This window comes from Hemiscyllium ocellatum, chromosome 21, assembly GCF_020745735.1.
Source record: "Hemiscyllium ocellatum isolate sHemOce1 chromosome 21, sHemOce1.pat.X.cur, whole genome shotgun sequence".
Lineage (NCBI taxonomy): Eukaryota > Metazoa > Chordata > Chondrichthyes > Orectolobiformes > Hemiscylliidae > Hemiscyllium > Hemiscyllium ocellatum.
In genome coordinates this window covers 35,476,935-35,496,858 of record NC_083421.1, presented here as the reverse complement: position 1 = coordinate 35,496,858, position 19,924 = coordinate 35,476,935, and the positions used below count along the sequence as shown (strand labels likewise).

At 38.7% G+C, this 19,924-nt stretch overlaps 1 protein-coding gene across 11 annotated transcripts in view; it reads right to left on the bottom strand.

Moving 5' to 3' along the window:
- tncb (tenascin Cb) overlaps nucleotides 1–19,924 on the bottom strand; it is a 438,107-nt gene that overhangs the window by 101,758 nt on the left and 316,425 nt on the right. The gene's annotated exons all lie outside the window — the stretch shown is intronic.

The window sequence follows — 19,924 nt, the reverse complement described above, 5'->3', positions numbered from 1 at the left end:
AAAAAATTATGAAAGAGTCTCATTTCTCTTCTCAAACTGGCATGACATTTTGTAATCCTTCACACATGGAACAAAAATTAATTATTGTATTTACAAATATTGAAACAATCAAATTAAGCAAAGAAATAAAAAATGTTGCCATCTAATATGATGATCGATGGCATGGTGATAGATTCAAAATGCAGACTTAATTACAGCAACGGCTATTCATTACTACTGATGACTAAAACATACTGCTGATTTCAGCCTTGTGGTTTTACAACTTCGATTACATTGCAAACACAGAAGCCACAGGCGTGATTGAAATGCATTAACATGTCACAGCAAGGCAGAGCTAAGATAAATAATCTGACAGTCATTGAGAAATTGTTCTTTCCAGTCAATCCCTGAACCGATTTGTGTGATGGATGGCTTACTAAAGTGTATAACATTTGACATCGCTTTCAACATAATCGGCAACTAAATAATGTTATTTGCCAGTTTAGATGAACAGTGAAGCTTATCTTAAACTGTCAGGTGGACAGCGAACATAAGGGAATTTTAGAAGAGGGAGACTGGATGTTCTCCTTTGACGCGGTGGCAGTGGATTTTCATTGGGATAGCACTGTCAGTGACCCTGACCAATTTCTTCGGATGTGGAAAAGGAAATGGGTGCAATAATTGCTATGATTTGCACCAATGCAGACCTGAAATAAAATCCTGTTCTTTTATTTCAATCATCTTTGCAAAATGATCAGTAACATTTAATTACAATCTGGTTGATCTTTCTATAAAAGAGTTTCTCTGTTTTCACATACTTAGAACATTAGTATATCACAAAGATATGTACTTTGATGTCAGGAATAAGAGTGCACTGTAACCAGGAACCAAACTGAGAGCATATTGTGTGCATGAATCAGGAACACAGCCTCCCATCATTGCAGCTTCACATCAACTCAGGTATAAATATGACCATAGTATTGCTGAAAACTTTTAAAGCTTCTGCTTTAAATCTTTAAATATAGCAACAAAGGAGTAATCTTCATTAGCTCTTCACTAATATTTAAAGGGCATTTTGATAGGGATCTATTTGCATTTCATGTGATCAACAATATACATTCACAGAGCCATAGAGTTATACAGCATGGAAACAATCCCTTCGGTCCAACCAGTTCATGCCGACCATAATCCCAAACTAAAGTAATCCCACCTGTCTGCATTTGGCCCCTTATCCCCCCAACATTTCTTATTCATGTACTTACCTAAATGTCTTTCAAACATTGTAACTGTATCCAAATCAACCACTTCCTGTGGAAGTTCAATCCACATAAGAATCACTCTGTGTAAAACAAAAATTGCCCTCGTCTTTTTTTCAAATCTTTGTCTTTTCACCTTAAAAATTTCCCCCCAAGTCTTGAAATCCCCCACTCTAGGGGGAGGATTCACCTTGGCTATACCTCACGTTATTTTATAAACCTCTATAAGGTCACCTCTCAACCTCCTACGTTCAAGTGAAAAAAGTTCCAACCTATCTAGTTTCTCCTTATAACTCCTGGCAACATCCTAGTAAATCTTTTATGAACCCTCTCCAGCTTAATACTATTCTTCCTGTAACAGGGAGACCAGAACTGGACACAGTATTCCAGAAGAGGCCTCTCTAAAGTCCTGTAAAACCTCAACATAACATCCGAACTCCCATAGTCAAAGGTCTGAGCAATGAAGACAAGAATGCTAGATGCCTTCTTAACCATTCATTCTATAGTTTTCATCTAATTGTGGAATGATGTTCAGTTGGGGTAGAAATCCCACACATCTTGGGTTTCCCACTGTTGAAAAATTCAGTTAGTCACGTAGACCAACATTGTCGACTTTAGTTTTAATGTTCAGAGCTGTAGCATTTTCTCTGATCCTTATTGTCTGATCAATTAAGTCTGCAGAGTTTTGGAGATAACTCCACCATGTGTTAGCATTTAGAAATGTGCAGAGTTCCTTTCTGAACAGAACACTGAAGGGTTGAATGTTGCTAGTCCCAATAAGGTTGTTTAGGAGATGGAAGGAGGAACAAAAGGGGAAAAGAGTATGTTGTGGTGTTGTTCCCATCTGTAAAGGGAAAGTTATAATGGAAAACAAAGAGATGTCACACCAATTACATATAAATTTTGGTTCTGTCTTCACAAAAGAGGACATAAATAATATCCCAAAAATGTTGGGAGCCACAGGGTTTAGTGAGAGGTAGAGATGAAAGGAAATCAGTCTTAGGAGGGAAATGGTGTTGGGGAAGTCAATGGTATTAAAGACCAATAAATCCCCAGGGCCTGATAATCTACATTGCAGAGTACTTAAGGAAATAGCCCTGGAAATAGTAGATAAATTGGTGGTCATCTTTCAATTAACTACATTCCTAGGGATGAGAGGATAGTTCAAGTAATCCTACTATTTAAAAAAAGTAGGTGAGAGAAAACAGGGAATGAGAGACAAGTTGGCCTGATAATCAGTAGTCAAGAAATGCTAGAGTTCATTATGAACAATTCAATGCAGAGCACTTAGAAAACACTGACAAGATCAGACAGAGTCAATATGGATTTACAAAAGAGAAATCATGCTTGACATTCAATTGATAAGAGGGAGCCAGAGGATATGTTTACTTGGACTTGATAAGGTCCCACATAAGGGATTAGCATGTAAAATTAATGTGCGTGAGACTTGGCGCGGGGTGGGGGTGGTGGCAGTGTACTGACGTAGATAGAGAACTAGCTGGCAGACAGGAAACAAAGATGAAAAAGAAGTATGTTCAAATGGCAGGAAGTGACGACAAGAGCACATGATACAGAAGCAGAATTAGGTCAGTTGGCCCATTGTGTCTGCTTGACCATTCGATCAAGGCTGATATGTTTCTCAGCCCCCATTCTCCTGCCTTCTCCCCTTCACTTTTGATCCTCTTACTAATCAAGAAACCATTTATCTCTATCTTAAATACACTCAATGATTCAGCCTCCACAGCCTTCTGTGGCAATGAGTTCCACAGATTAGCCATCCTATGACTGACGAAATTCCTAATGGGGTTCTTTAAGGATCAGAGCTTAGACCCCAGCTATTCACTGTACTTATTCATGATTTGGATGTGACTCGAGTTACACCTGAAATGTTGACATCCAACCTCCTGTTGCTGCCTACTTGCTGTGTTCTTCCAGCCTCCTGCTTGTACCCAAAAGTATACCATAGTAGAATTTTAAAACTCATAGCGCACTCAGGTTTCAGTAATCTTTTACACTATTTTTAATGCAGTTCATTGAGTCGGGTCCCATCCCTAAAACTGGTCACGTAATCCAGTTTATTAATTTCTAAAAAAATAAGCTAGCTGAGTACAAAGACATTTTTGAGTGTCTTTGCACTAGTGCAATTAGTCTGAAAGATTAGGGTAATAACGTATTTTCAAAACTGTTACTTGTGAGTGTGTTGGAGTTGCTGATTTTCTGAAAGTGAAAAACAATCTATCCCATTATATCCAAGTTGGTTTTTCTTATGGACTGTAAGTTTTAGTGCATGCACAATCATTTTATCCCCACTGTCTAGATTAGATTACTTACAGTGTGGAAACAGGCCCTTCGGCCCAACAAGTCCACACCGACCCGTCGAAGCGCAACCCACCCATACCCCTACATTCGCCCCTTACCTAACACTACGGGCAATTTAGAATGGCCAATTCACCTGACCCGCACATCTTTGTGACTGTGGGAGGAAACCGGAGTACCCAGAGGAAACCCACGCTGACACGGGGAGAACGTGCAAACTCCACAAAGTCTGTCGCCTGAGTCAGGAATTGAACTCGGGTCTCAGGCGCTGTGAGGCAGCAGTGCTACCCACTGTGCCACCTTGCTGTCTAGGAGCAATTGTTAAGTGATTAATAAAATTTGGAACTCGAATTAGTATTAGAATTTACTGTCATATGTATTTTAACAATAAAAATACAATGAAAAGTGTTCTACGTCACCCTACCATGGCACCTATAATGGCTGAAGTCATGATGAAATCACAAGTTACAAAACTAATTAAAATTAAGTAAATATAAGACGAAGTTTAACAAAGTCCATTTAAAGACTCCTGGTCTTGAAGAAAGCAGATCCATGATGAGAATGTCATGACAGAACAAAAACTGGAACGCTGGGACTGAATGTATATTTGCAATAAATGTCACCACCACCCAATCCCTTTGAAAGTTAGTGAAAGAGCTAGCTGTCAAATCCTAGTTGAAAATTCAGTGATTTAGTTTGCCTTAAACATTGAGGGAAGTAACAGGAAAGAGGAAAAAATAAAATAGCTTGACACTATTTCCTAAAGAAATTGGACTCTGAAGAAGTTCCAAATTGTGGAATTTTCCATTTCACACCATGTAATTGTTGATGTACAGTAAATGGGTCTGGGAACGTCTGACTGTCTGCAAAGTTGGCAGCAGGTGGCTGAGCTGTACACAGACGTGCAATCGTCAAAGGAATTTTAATTGAAACCAGGAATTCAGACGTCATGTTACGGCTGTCCAAGACATTGTTAAGGCTACATTTGGAATACTGTGCACAATTCTGGTCATCCTGCTATAGGAAGGATGTTATTAAACTGGAAAGGGTGCAAAAAAATTTACAAGAATGCGACCGAGACTGCAGGGTTAGAATGAGAAGGAGAGGCTGGATAGGCTGGAACTGTTTTCCCTGGAGCATAGAAGGCTGACCTTATCGAGGTTCATAAAATCAGAGATAAGGTGAATAGCCAAAGTCTTTTCTCCAGAGTAGGGGAGTTCAAGACTAGAGGGCATTGGTTAAGGTGAGAGGGAAAAAATCAACAAGGGACCTGAGGGGCACCTTTTTAACACAGAGGGTGATGAGTATATGGAACGAACTGCCAGAGGAAGTGGGGGAGGTGAGTACAATTACAGCATTTAAAATAAACTGGGACATATATATGGATAGGAAAGGTTTAGAGTGATATGGCCAAATGCAGGGTCAAGAGTGTGGTGCTGGAAAAGCACAGCAAGTCAGGCAGCATCCAAGGAGTAGGAGAATCGATGTTTCGGGTAAGAGCCCTTCATCAGGAATGATGGCTAAAGAGCTTCAGGGCAGAGGAGATGACTTAGGGGGTCCAGTGAGGAGAAAGACTCACTAAGATCCTTGTAGAGAGAGGAGGAGAACTTTTACAAGGTAGGAATCCTTGGAAGAGGCTTCGCAGTAGGGTTGAAATCAACTAGGAGAAAGTGAGGACTACAGATTCTGGAGATCAGAGTCAAGAACGTGGTGCTGAAGAAGCACAGAAGGTCAGGCTGCATCTGAGGAGTAGGAGAATCGATGTTTCGGGCATAAGTCCTTCATCAGGAATGATGTTTCCTTATGTTACCCAGTATCTAATATTGTAGTTTAGGTTTTACAAGAGCTAAAGGGGAAATTCATTTCTTAAATCATGGAGATGATTGCATGAATTGAAAAATGTTTAAATACAAACACAAATAACTTTTGATTTCACTAATATTGTGCATTTACTTGAATTACAGTGGTCCATTGCTGATTCAAACCTGAATCCTCTCTACAGGTATGAAGGCTTCCCCAAATATTGTTCTCATAAGATCCAGTCAGGTAATGAAATAAAATCAGATCCAAACTTTACCTCGTGTTAAATGGTCATTCACAGATACTAGTAAATAGTTATTTTAAATGATCCAAAAGCATACGCTGTTGCTAACATTTTGATTGCAACATGTAGGAGAGATGGCTGCAAAGTTTATTTGGCAATAAACAATCAGTCCTGTTATTGTTAAACGTTAACAAATCTGTTGGTTTACATTTTTTGAAATCACCTTGTTGACTTTCTGAATTCCTTACTGTCAGGATGGCAGTCTTCTCCTGTTTAAATATAAATCAGGCCAAAAAAAAGTTGTCTTTTGCAGGTAGGAGAAGGGTTTGTTCAAACTTCTCACATCTATTCACTGAGGCTGATGATATAACTGCAAATCACTGTTTTACTTCATGATACATTTGTACCAATGTAAAAGGCACCACAACACAGCAAATGATATTGTCAGTGTAGATTTTAATTATGTCCCAACATCGTGGCATAACTAAAGGTACTTCAACTAACAGCATAATAACACCCTTTTCTCTGTAATACCACTATTATTGCAGGTTCATTCTTCTTTAATAATTTCAGATTATTTTCTGATCCTAGAACTGCAGGGATGCACTCACACACTTACCATGCAGTCACATGCATCCTAAATTATATCGAGACATGTCACAAGGAGGTGCATGCATCAAAGAATAGACCATCTATAACATTGGGCAATGCAAAAATATTAACAAGTGCAGCGCCAGTACAATGCATTTTCTTCAAATGTTTCTCCTTAAATGTTAAATGCACAAACTGTTGTGTGCCAGTATAATACCGTGGTTAAAGATTTCATTTTCACAGTAGATTGATCCCCAGTAGACCGGTTCAAAATGCCAGGACTGCTATTTTTTTCATCGCACCACTCCCAGTCCCATCATTTGGCTCCCCCATGTGCCACCAACCTCACTCCCTCACTTGCCATTTGGCCCTGAACTCTCACTGTCTCCATACCATTCACTGTCCAGCTCCCTTCCCTGTTGACTGCTTCCTGCAAGTGAGGGAGCAGTGTGGTGAATAGGTGGGAGCCAATGAGATCTATTGTGGCCAGGGAAGCAGCAAGCTGGGCATCCATTGAAGTTGCCAGCAAGGTGGAGAGTGGGATGGCCAAGTAGATAGTGAGCATTCAATGGGCGAACAATAGCAACAGTGGCACTGTACATGTGGCCACTAGTGGAGTGGATGCCCTCGTCCTGTTCCAGATGCACAAAGGCACTGACTTCTAATGCAGTGGCAGGAGATAAACTGCATTTCTTTATCCTCCCCAACCCAAGTAACTTTTACTTGTTGACACATGCTCCAGATCAATACATTTTTAAACAGGTGTCAATGAAGGGCACAAGAATAATCTAAAGTCAGCTTCAGGATTCACTTTATCATTACCTTGATTCAATTCTTCAAAGTCAATGCAAGATGTGAGGACTGCATTGGCAGAGGTTCTATCATTCAGATGAGACATTAAACCGAGAAACACCTGTCCTCTCAAATGGATCCAATGGCTCTATTTCAAACAGCATATGAATTTCCCCTAGTGTCTTAGCCAATGTTTATCGCTCATTATCTCATTCCATTTGAAAAACCGTGCTGTGCAAGGTTTTGTTATTATGTTAAATTATGGCCAAGATTCACTTTTTACTCCCCGTCTCAGCTCTTGGAAAAGAAGCTCACCCAGCAATAGTACTTCAGATTAAAAATGCACAGTAAACAACACTAAGATAGATCAAATTGGAATTGACAAAATAATCTCTTGGATTATTTCACAGCTGGACAATTTTGATTGATGAGAAGGGCAAAAGACCTTATGCTATTTAATTAGTGAGTAACTTTTAATATGAAGAAGATGTCTTGTTGAAACATATGAGATGTGGTGCACCGTTACAACAACCCAAACTGCCATACATAACAGCGTTTGGCAATTTTTCATTAGAATCTTCGTATAGTCTTTATTTTACAGACAATAGTCTTTTCTCTTGTAGTAGTGCTGGAAAATTAGGAAGAGCAATAATTTCTTTCTCCCCATTAGGAGGACAGACGTCCACCTCAGATTTCTGCCCCTTTCTCAACAGTAATTCAGTAATTGGTGCTGCCCTGCCTGGCCTCATGTCCTCATCTCATACCAGCAGATCAAAGACAATCCCTAGTAAAATTACGATCTTGCACTAAACTCTGGTTAAAGCAACATTTCAGTTGAAGAACATATCCTGGCTGCCTCAGAAGCTTTTCAGTGCTTGGTGCATCAGGGGACAACTCCACCCCTTGCCCCCTCCTACCCACCCCCCCAAAAGTTTTATGTTAACTGTTTTGAAAGTTACAGTTAGCAACTTTCAACAGCTCAGAGATTTCTAACTGCTGACTTGAGGTGAAAGGGACTTCCTCCATTTTGGTTTCTTTAGCAAGATGCCAGACCTCACACCCTGAAGTCCAACAGAGAAAGCACACAGACCCTTCAGGAAGCCTTTACTGTAGCTGCCAATGCTGGCCCATGGCCAGCACTAGGAGGCACTTAAATATGGCTAAGAACTTTTGCCAATTTCTATCTTATTATTGACCAGACATCTTCCCACATGATATTCTGTTTCTTTTTATTGAGCCATTGAAGATCCATCTATCTCATAAATATGATTTTATAAAATTTCTGTGCCTGCCCTTTTGGAAATGGCATGCTAAAATAATAGTTTATAGTTATTAAAACAGCAGACAAAAGAATTTTATCTGATGGTATTAATTATTTGGTATAAAGGCATTTGAAAATGAATTAAATGAGTGAAGCCCATAATTGCAGGAAGGTAAAATCATGAAAACCACAAGTTACCTGGATAATAGAGGATATTTTCAAGTTCACCACCAGGTCAGCAACTTGCCTGTACAGATTATCTACTCTTTGTGCAAATCAAACAACTATCATTCATTTTATTGTAATGGCATGGAACCTGGATGAATTTGAGAGCAGATGTGTTTTATGTGCTGCCATATGTCAGTAGCAGACAGCACAATTCAAACTGATGTTCCAGACTTCAAATACACTTCATTCTAAACAATAATTGAAGAAATGATGCATTACACCATAATGCATTTTAATATCAAAGCCAGTTCTAACTGTTTAACTGAAGGAAATGTCTCCCAGAAAATTTGATTAACATGATGACAAACATCAAGATATTTCAACTGCGATTAAAAATACATTGTACTCCTGTCATAATCCTCATTTATGATAATAACCTTCTGCTAAAATCTCTCTTTTAGGCCCATGAAACTATCATAGAATGATAGAACACTTTGTTTTTTACTACAGCCCTGCAAAACTCCCCTCCTCAAGTGTGGACCCAATTCTGTTTTGAAAATGATCATTGAATCTACTTTCATCATCCTTTCAGGGAATGCATTCTAACTCATAAAACAGCAAAACCCCTCCTCCTTTCCCCACTGGCTTTTTGTCACAATTACACACAAAGGTAAAAGATGTGAAACCAAATGGTCAAAGGTAATTGGCAAATATAAAGCAATTCAGATAGCATTATGATTCAAAACAAATAGGATGTGCTTAAACTTAGAAAACGACTTCACTTGGTCAGTTTTGGATACCATCCAAATTTTGGTTCACAGCCTTGTGAACATACTTTTATTCTTACTTAAAACTATTTGCTTGTGCTATTGCCCACCGTTATGTCATGAGTGCCATTTTCTTTATGTTGAATCTGGTATCAGAGTTGGAAGGAGATCTTGAGAAATTGACCCCAGGGAGCCTCCTAATGGCCCAAGCCTCCAACTAAGTGTGATATTTGACAGCAAAATTTAACATAGCAATTTATAGAGATAAATACTGACACAATGTGACCAAATATTCAGACACAAGAAATTAAGGTTGAAGACAGAAGTACACTTTCCACATGAGATACTTAAAATGATATAATGTTGCCTGTCAAATTTCCTATACTTCTTTATGCATATAATAATCAGCAAGAAAGTTTGAAATTAAAGAAAGGACACATATCCACGACTAACTCAGGAATTTAAAAAGTGTATCAAATTGAAAGAAAAAATAGCGTATCATTCTGCAAAAATGAGTTGCAGGTCAGAAATTGGCGAACCATAAAGGCCAGCAAAGAACAAGTAAAATATTAATTAGGAGAAAATATTAGAATGAGAAAAACCTAGCTCCAAATATAATAACAGATAATAAGGTATTCTACAGGTATGTAAAAGGAAAAGAGTCAGATAAGTGTTGGTCCTTTGGGGAAAAATTATGGAAAATAGTGAATGGTAGATTAATTCGAACAGGTAATTTGCATCTGTCTCCACTGTACAGCATACAAATAACATTTCAGTATAAATTATGCATGAGAAAGTGAAAGGGAGTAAGGAACTTAAAGCAATCATAATTAACAAGAAAAGGATGCTGAGAAAATTATTAGACATATAATGTGACAAGGCCCCTGGCCCTGTTGGGCTTCATCCTGCTGTGTTAAAATAAGTGACAGCTGATATAGTAGATACACTTTTTTTGTCAAACTCCCTAGATTCTAGAAAGATCATGTTAGTTTGGGAAGTAGCAAATATGAATCCTTTATTTAAGAAATGAGGGAGACAGAAAGCAGTGGACTATAAGCTAATTAACTTAATATCTGTTTTATGGAAAATACTGGAACCTTTTATTACGTAAAATATCAAAGGACACTGAGACAATCTTAATGCAAACATGCTTTTGTGAAAGAGAAATCATGTTTAACTAATTTATTGAAATTCTTGGAGGAAATAAAAAGCAACACAGGTAAAGGGAAGCCAGTAGAAATACTAAACTTCCATTTCCAGTCAGCACTTGACAAGATAAAATAAGGTAAAAACAAGGATTGCAGATGCTGGAAACCAGATTCTAGATTAGAGTGGTGCTGGAAAAGCACAGTAGTTCAGGCAGCATCCGAGGAGCAGGAAAATTCCTGATGAAGGGCTTTTGCCCGAAACGTTGATTTTCCTGCTCCTCAGATGTGCCTGAACTGCTGTGCTTTTCCAGCACCACTCTAAGGCTAAAATAAGGTATTCTACAGGTATTTAAAAGGAAAAGATGGGACAAGTGAATATTGGTCCCCTGGGGAAATAATGATGGAAAATAGTGAATGGTAGATTAATTCTTACATCTGTTTCCGCTGTACAGCATACAAATAACTTCCCAGAATAAAACTATCCTTTGTAAAGTAAGAGATCAAAGGGTAGGAGTTATCATGCTAGCATGGCTGGAAGTTTGACTGACTAATAGGAGGCACAGAATGGGCACAAATGGGCTGTTTTAAGTTTAACAGGTTGTGATGAGTGATGTGTCACAGATCAGTTTTGAGACCTCGATTATTTACATTTTATATAAATAACTTGGATGAAGATAACAAATGTTAGATTGTTAACTTTACTGATGGTACAAAGATAGATAGCAAAGTAAGTTGTGAACAGGATATTAGATGATTTCGTTAGTGGTCACAAATTTGGCTGACAAAGCATAATGTGGCAAATTATGTGAGCTTGTCAATTTGGGGAGAAAGAATAAAACGGAAGCATAGTATTTAAATATAGAGAAATTGAAGGATGCAGTGATGCAGAGGGATCTGGGTGTTTTGGTACACAAATCATATAGATTTGGTGTTGGGGTGCAGCAAGTAATTAGGAAGGCAGATGGATTGTTACAGAGTTCTTGCAAGGATAATGTAATTTAGAAGTAAGACTATTGTATCACAGCTGTTCAAAACATACTACATCTAGAATACCACATTCCTTATTAAAGAAAGTACATAGAGAGAAAGTCAAGGAGAGTTCAGGGACAGGATATCTTATGAGGAAATATTGCACAGCTTTGATTAGTATCTATTGAAGTTTAGAAGATGATCCTACTGAAATGTCAGAGATGCAAAGGGGACTTGATAGGGTTGATTTTGAAAATCCTTCCTCTTGTGGAAGAGACCAGAACTGGCGATCACAATTTAAAAATAACAGATCTCCCATTTAATGTGGTGTTAAGTGGGAATTCTTTTTCTCGAAGGATCATAGCTGTACTTTGGAATTCTCTTCTTCAGAAGCGATGAAGGCAAGTTTACAATTCTTTTGAAGGAAAGGTAGTTACTTTCTTCTTTAACAAGGGATTTCAAAATTATTGGGGGTAGGCAGGAATATGAATTTCAGGCCAAAATTAGATCAGACACAATTATATCTAATGATAGAACATACTATAGGGACTGAATGGCCAACTCCTATACGTAACTCTGATGTTCAGACTAAGATATTTGGTTAGGGTTGAGCATTATGTTTCTCCTATGCTTAGGTTGTCAATCTGCTGTCTAATAAGTTGCATTGGTTATGTTAATACATGATCAACAGTTTCTAGTACTGCACCTTACTTTGGACAACACTCAATAATTATAAAGTAAACTGGGAGGGAAACTTATTTTGTCTTCTACAGAGACATATTTAGCATATCATGTACTCATTTATTACAGAAAAGGATTCTTACTTGGGGTGTTAAATGATAGCAGAGGGATTGCTGTAATTTCTCAAGGTGACTGAAATAGCCAGTTATTTATTCAATTCATCAACAATTAAGTGTGTCATTAGGTCAATAGCAGACTAACACTAAGGAATATGATAAGCAATCAATCAATTCCTATAGACTGAACTTCAATTAAAGTTCATTAAAGCATTGGTTCGAACCCAGAGCAGTATAATGGAGAGTTGAAGCTCAAGAACTGGAAAGGAAAAAAAAACTACTCAATGTAGCTCAAATGTTTTATAAAGTTAAGGATGGTACACTTCAGGATTATGTTGACTCTGGAGAGGGAAACCGATTGAGATTTGTACATGGTGAGCTCTTAATTGATATTGGCTTTCTTGGGCAATTAAAGGGGCTGGGTGGGCTTGCAAAGGTGAAAGGTCAATCCAACTTCAGAGTAGCACCCGTCTGCATGAACAGCTCGCCAGCTTGGAAGATCCCATAACAAGTAATTACACTGTCAGCTACGATGTAAATCAGCCAAGCAATTCGGTGGTATGGATAGGTGGAATCAATCTACAGTGTGTTTTATGGCCGCATCAGCACAAAGGCATGGCCTCTAGGTCTGCCTGGAGCATTGGTACCAAATCTACTCCCGGATCTCTATCTTTAGGCAGATGATCTGCTCCAATCCCTGCCGACACACCAGGAAACAGGACGTAGATTGAAAAATCTGAGTCTGCCTTCTAAATATACCCGAAACCAGGTCCTTAATCAACACAACTGTCGAACAATTTTAGCAGCTTTCCTGGGCCCTGAGTTCATCTCCTACAGATTATCTAAGCCTTGGATCTGGGATGCTGTGTAACTGAAACACTATATTTTGGACCCTCTCACCTCTGTTCTCACTTTTGGAGAGAGGCTCAAAAATTCTGTTTCAAATGACAAAAAATGCATATAAGTTTAAGCTTTCACTTTGAATGGCTGTAATTTCCTTATTTGCCCCTTTTTTGTAATTCATGTATTCCAGGAGAGTGGATAATCTTGTTTCATAGAATTCAATTCTCTGGAAGTGCAGGAGCTGAGGTAATTCTCCTTCCAACTGATTTTAAATTCTTTGCTTACAACTGCAGAAATAAAGTCAGTAATACAGGAAGAATCACAGAGAGGATCTCATGGTCTACCATTCTGTGGCACAGTATCTAGCAGCTTCATTGTGCTGTTCTGGAAAAGCATCTATTTTATTCTAATCATAAAAAGAGATGTAAATACTGTAATGTGTTTTACCTATTGAAAATTCACATTAGTATCTGGCCTGTTGCAGCTGGATAAAAGCCACAAAAGAAGTAGAGAGGACTTCAACTCCAAAAGAGCCAAGATAAACAGGGCCACCTGACAAATGGAGGGGAAAATATTGAACACACAAACCTCCATGGAGTATTTGACTCTTTAAATCACTCCCAGGAAAATACGACCGGTTACACCTGACAGACGAAGCATTAACTGTAGTGGGATGTTATGCAGGTAGCTGCAGTTTGAGGGGTGAATTAAAAAGAAAGCTAAAGCTGTCAAAATTAATAAAAATGCCCTGAACAATGCATCATCTAAGCAGATCCCTTGCTGTGTGGCAGTCTCTAAATGCCGTAGACTCTGCTAACTGTAACTTTTGCATTGGAAACCAGATGTTATTTAGTTCTTCCAATGTTTCAGAGCACGCTATTATACATACAAATTACCTAGCAGAAATCTCAGCTATAAAATCTCAGACATGGAATTTGTTGTGCTCTGTGGGGTTACTTCTTAGAGTAACCCTTGTTGCATGAAATTAAATGCTCCATTGTCAGCAATAAATAGTTTTTTTTCTCTCATTTTTAAAGTTTGTTCTTTTTGTTACGCTTTATCCAACAATTTCTTCTCTGACCTCCACAATGACAATTTTGTCCCTGGCTATGAGGAGAGAGGTCAGATCTCAGTCTGAAATTTTCTGATTCATTATTGCAGAGTTGGGAATTAAAAATTTAAGTTAGAAGTTCTCTACTGCATTTGATTGTACATTTCTCAGCAGGTAGTACCACACACTTAAACTGTCTGCTTGTTGACATCAACTTAAGATAAAAAAAAATTAAGAAAGGGATTTGAGGCAGTATTTGTTGCTCATTATCCCTCATTTGCCAAATGACTTAATGCAATCGGCTTTCACTCAATTGAAGACCCTCTCACCTGGATTGTTAGTTTCTTCATGATTACCTGTGGTTTGTTTAAAAGGTGCCTGTTCGTAATTCTAGAAGGTATTTCCCCCCTCGACTCGCTGTACTGAAGCACTGCTTCTGACTCCAGAATCTGCTCTGAAGGAAACCGTTACTCGGCAATTTTCATGAAAGCAACAGTTATCCACAGTGAGTTATAGCCACAGGATGGTCTGTTGAAGTTGTAAGGGCCTATCAGCTGTCTTTCAGCTTCAGTGAAGAAATAACTGCAGTACAGGTTGAGGGTCCTTCGACATGGAATTAACCTCACCAGCTTCTTTAAATTTAAAATTAAAGTTCAACACATCTGCCAGTCCACTGAAACGTCAACTCTCCTGCTCCTCAGTTGCTGCCTGACCTGCTGTGCTTTTCCAGTGCCACACGTTTTGACTCTGACTCTCCAGCACCTGCAGTCCTCTCTTTCTCCTAGTCCACCACTCTGACAGGCTGGGGTCAGGAGGTCCTGCCATGAGGTGGCTTTTGGTCACTCTCTCACCCAGGCAGGATCTGTAAGCCTATCAGGTGTAGTGAACCCCTGGAGTGCTACTCAGTGCCAACTTCCAGGCTGCTGAACTGCTCCTATTCCGAAATCCCATCTTATTAGGTTAGGCAATTGGACACTGACTGCAAAAATCCCTTCAGCTCATTTAACTGTGCTTAACATGACTCTCACTGAGTCTAACTGGCAGCCCACCTCATGAGGATGGTTAGCTCTGAATCAATCTTGGTAAAAATAGGCACAAAAAGAAAGAGGGTTGGGAAACCAGGCTTCTGTTCCCAAGTATTGTCTCTACAGTGTATGGCCATGACAGGAACTGTAGAACGGACAGCACGGTGGCTCAGTGGTTAGCATTGCTGCCTTACAGCACTAGGGACCCAGTTTCAATTCCAGCCTTGGGTGACGGTCTGTGTTGAGTTTGCACATTCTTCCCATGTCTGCGTGGGTTACCTCCAGGTGCTCCGGTTTCCTCACAATCCAAAGATGTGCAGGTTAGGTGAATTGGCCATGTTATATTGCCCGTAGTGTTAGGGATAAATGTAGGGGAGTAGATCTGGGTTGGTTGCTCTTCGGAGGGTCTGTGTAGACTTGTTGGGCTGAAGGGCCTGTTTCCATACTGTAGGAAATCTAATCTAAACTGGTCCTATAATGTTCCACTACATGGCATGGTGAATTATTTCTTCCACATATAGTCATAGAAAAAGGACCTTCACTGAATTGAGTCTGTGCTGTTAAAAATAACCACCTAACTATTCTAATCCCATTTTCCAGAACTTGACGCAAAGTCTTATACAGTAGAAAGTGAGGAGTGCAGGTGCTGGAGAGTCTGAGTTGAAAAGTGTGGTGCCAGCAGGTTTGGCAGCATCCTGACTTTCGACTCTCCTGCTCCTTTGATGCTTTCTGACCTGCTGTGCTTTTTCCAACGTCATACTTTGCAACCCAGAGCTTTATATGCCTCGGAATCATGAGTGTACATCTAAATACTTGTTAAATGTTATGAAGGTTTCTGCCTCTACCAATTAGTTCAGGAAGTAAGTTTCAGATTCCCACTCCATCTTCTGGCTGAAAGATTATTCCTCACACCTCCTCTCAATCTCCTGTCCTTTATTTTAAATCTATTTCCCTCCACCAAGAGAAAGAGTTTCTTCCTGTCTACTATATAGAACAAGGTCTTCATAGTTTTGTTAAATTTGCACATAAAGTAGAGTTTGGTCTTCAAAATCTTTCATTGACCTTGGAAGGCTATATGCAAGGCTGAGCATGAGTGGAGCTAATCTCCGATGTGCAATTCCAGTGTTTGGGTCTTTGCTTGTTGAGAATAAATGTCAGAATATTGCAGGCACCCTTCCCACAGTGTGTTAATTTTAATGGAAAGAAGATCATGAGGAGCTTATGCGTGCCCATGATTTCCTGATTTCAAAATGTGTTTTGTCGACAGGCAAAGCACCAAGTAAAATTTCACTCATCAGCATCAGGCCATCGAATGTTTCAAAAAACACTGAGGTGAGTAAGAAACATCTTACATTACTAGACTTAACAGCTGATATTTTTATATAACTAATCACGCAAAACTAACCAGCAGCATTTTGATAATTATTATATTCATGAGTACATTGTTATGGGAAAATGTTGGCATAATCTACATTCAAATGTATCCCATTTACCACCCTCTAAAGTAAAGAACAGGAAATGACATAACCACAGGAAATGATGTCACCACAGGATGACATCACCAACCCAAGGAACCCTAACATACAAAAAGAATCAAGTCATATCACCAGCACTTCATCCAGAGGCTCACTGATGATGTTATCTACTATGGTGACGAAACATTTGAAAACGAACCTTGCAGCTCAGCGAGTAAACCTAAATCCAGAATATTCAAATGTAATTATTAGATTAAATTTAGCTCACATTTGTGAAATGAGTAGAACTCAGATACAGAATGCACTTTGAGATAGTGGAGGTTTGTTGAAAACACATCAGTAAAAGTTGATACTTGAGATTCTGGAACTGGTCTGTTCACTTATCAAGGGTCAGTTCTATGAGATCCCCTATCCAGAACGACAAGGGTAAGATTGATTGTTGGATCCATTGGGCAAAGGCTTGACACACCGACTTAGGAGAGGATTAAGGATGAACAGCTTGGTTTCTCATTCAACTAAGGTTGAAGGTAAAAGTGAAGCATGTAGTCAAGGCCCAAGTGCAAAATCTGATAAGGAATTCAGAACTAAAGAGGGAAGAATTTCCTCACTTTCAAGACAATTTTGCATAGAATCTCCTTGGCAAAAGAGTGTATTAATTGTACAGAGGGGCAAAATATGGCAATCATGTTATTGTCTGCTATGTGAGGTGTTAAGAAAATGAGTTTAAGTGATATCCAGCATAAAATGTTACTCAGTTTATTCAGTCACAGCTTCTAATCTAAATTAGCTTGTTGATGTGGAATTGGCATCATTTTACTAACATGTTCATCAGGCTGTTGTCTGGATGAGTAGAAAGTGCATATGCTTATCTAGATTACGATATCCAGTTCAGATAACAAGGGGCTTCAGTGATGCATGATCTACTAATGGGTGAGAATGATGCCAGTTAATCCAAGCATATATTTAGTACAGACTTGAAATTTGTTAAGTAAATGCCTGATACGTTAGAAAGCTGACAAATCTTATGTTTTTACACAGTCATTTTGCATTCATTTCAGTCAACAGAATTTATATGTGTCACTACTGCATTATTTATATGATGTTCAGTAATTTATTTCAACAGTGCAGGCTTACCTTTTAACATTTTGATGAGGTGGACATTCTGCCATTTCCAAAATAGTTATAAAGTTCCAAATCCTGACGTAGTACTAACAGACTGTCCGTTTTATTTTGAAACAATTTCACATTGTTCGATTGATTCCGGAAGTAAATAAATAGATACATTGCCAATGGAAAGATTTTGCAGTCTGTTATGAAGCCATGCATTACAAAATTGCTTTTTCTCTGCCTTAGTAGCTGGGAAAAAAAATCTTCAAAAAGATAATAAATCACATTCCAGTGAGCTGAGATCACAGTCAAAGATGGTTGTACATTTTCATCACTGTATCTTTAACATTCCAAGTCATCGGAATGGAGACTATTTGTCCGCAAAGTGCACTAAGAGCAATTCTCTTGCAGGAGTATGAATGGGACAATTCCCATATTATCAGTCAAGCATCAGGACGAGTACCTGGGTACTCAACTGGTTAAGCGATTAGAGGTAATCACTCGGACCAGCGACTTTGACTCTAATAGGAATGCAATCAGATATACTCACATCACCCAAGTCAGATGACTGTAACACGTTAATCATGATAATAGTTGGGCCAATGGTCAGTTGGAGTGAGAGGTCACAGTGAGAAAGGGTTTGTTCAAAGAGCTGTGAAACAGGAGCAACTTTAAAGGCTTGCAAAAGCCCTAGCACCTCTGATCTATTTGGACTCACTTACATGACATTGCATCTCCAACTTAGGTTTAAGTCTGGATCTTGACGTGTAGGAGAGGAAAATGATAAGTGGGTGGGTTGGAGAAGGGGGAGAGGCCAGAACTTGGAGGTCATAGAGAGACAGAAATCCCGATTGGCTTGAGCAGGAAACAATGTTAAAATTAATCTTGCAACAGTCCATGAGATTACATGCCCCATTAACTTACAGGTATTAAAGTGAAATAATGTTAAACGGGGTGACTTTGAACAAGGACTTAAGTATGTCAATTTACTTTACTGGACGCTAAATTACTTAATCTATCCTACCATTCTGTAATCTATTTGTAAGAGTGGGAACTTCAAGCATGTGTTTGTATGTATGAAAGCCCAAGCTCTTTCTATTATTTCACTTGGATTGAAGTAAGTACAATGAAACAAGGCCCTTTTCTCTTAAATCTCACAAAACCTATCTGATTGTATATTTTATTATCACAGTATATAAACAGTTAATTTGTCACCGAATTTTCGAAAACTATTGCAATCAAATGAGAGCGGGAAGAGGAGGCAGCCTTTCCAGTGCTCCTCACCTATTTGTAAGAAGACGAACAAAATATATTTGGTTTGAAACCATTTAGAATAATTATGGATTAATTGCTTGCATTTTGTTACGTTTTAATAACCTATGACAGTCTCTTGTCAGTTTAATACATGTAGAAGAAAGTGAGGACTGCAGATGCTGGAGATCAGAGTCATAAGGTGTGCCGCTGGGAAAGGACAGCAGGTTAGGCAGAATCCGAGCAGCAGGAGAGTTGATGTTTCGGGTATAAGCCCTTCTTCAACCATTCCTGATGAAGAGCTTACGCCCGAAACGTCGACTCTCCTGCTCCTTGGACGCTGCCTGACCTGCTGTGCTTCTCCAGTGCCACACTTTTTGACACATGTGTTTAACACATGTGTTAACTTTTATACCTTTGCAAGTTACCAGATCCAAACTTGGCGAATTTTATACTCTATTTCAATTTACCTTTCGACTCATTCCCAACAAAATGTATTGAGATCCAAATTTCATTACTCTATGTGATTTTAGGCACTAAATTAATTTCAGGTACATTAATTTTCTCAACACTTTTACCACATAGCTTGAAACTTAAACCTGTTTTGTTTCAAATTCTTTTGGTCGGAAATGCATCTATGTATACATGCAAAGTTACAGCATGAAGTTTCTCACAAGGCATGCAGTTCATCATAAGTGCATAACTTATACAATCTAACTTTGCACCAATTTAATATGAAATCTATATTTCAGCAATAAAACTTCTTTGTAACAAGAACCCCATCCAACCCCCCCGAGAAAAATCAGCAACAGCAAAATATTCCATTATTGCTAAGTAACTAACAAAACATAAAGGGTCATGCTTTCTAAAATATTGACAGATCCTAGTTAAGACCTGCCAAACATTAGCAATAATGTTCCTGCTATTTTGTAAAAAAAATTTTCCACACGTTAGTGGTATAATTAAGGATAATTGCAGTATTTGAAATGCCACCTTTGCTTCCAGCAAATAGCTCAGCTTACTCACTGTTGCAATGAGCTCAAATTATTCTGAAACAGATGTACACTTAATGATGTAAACTAAA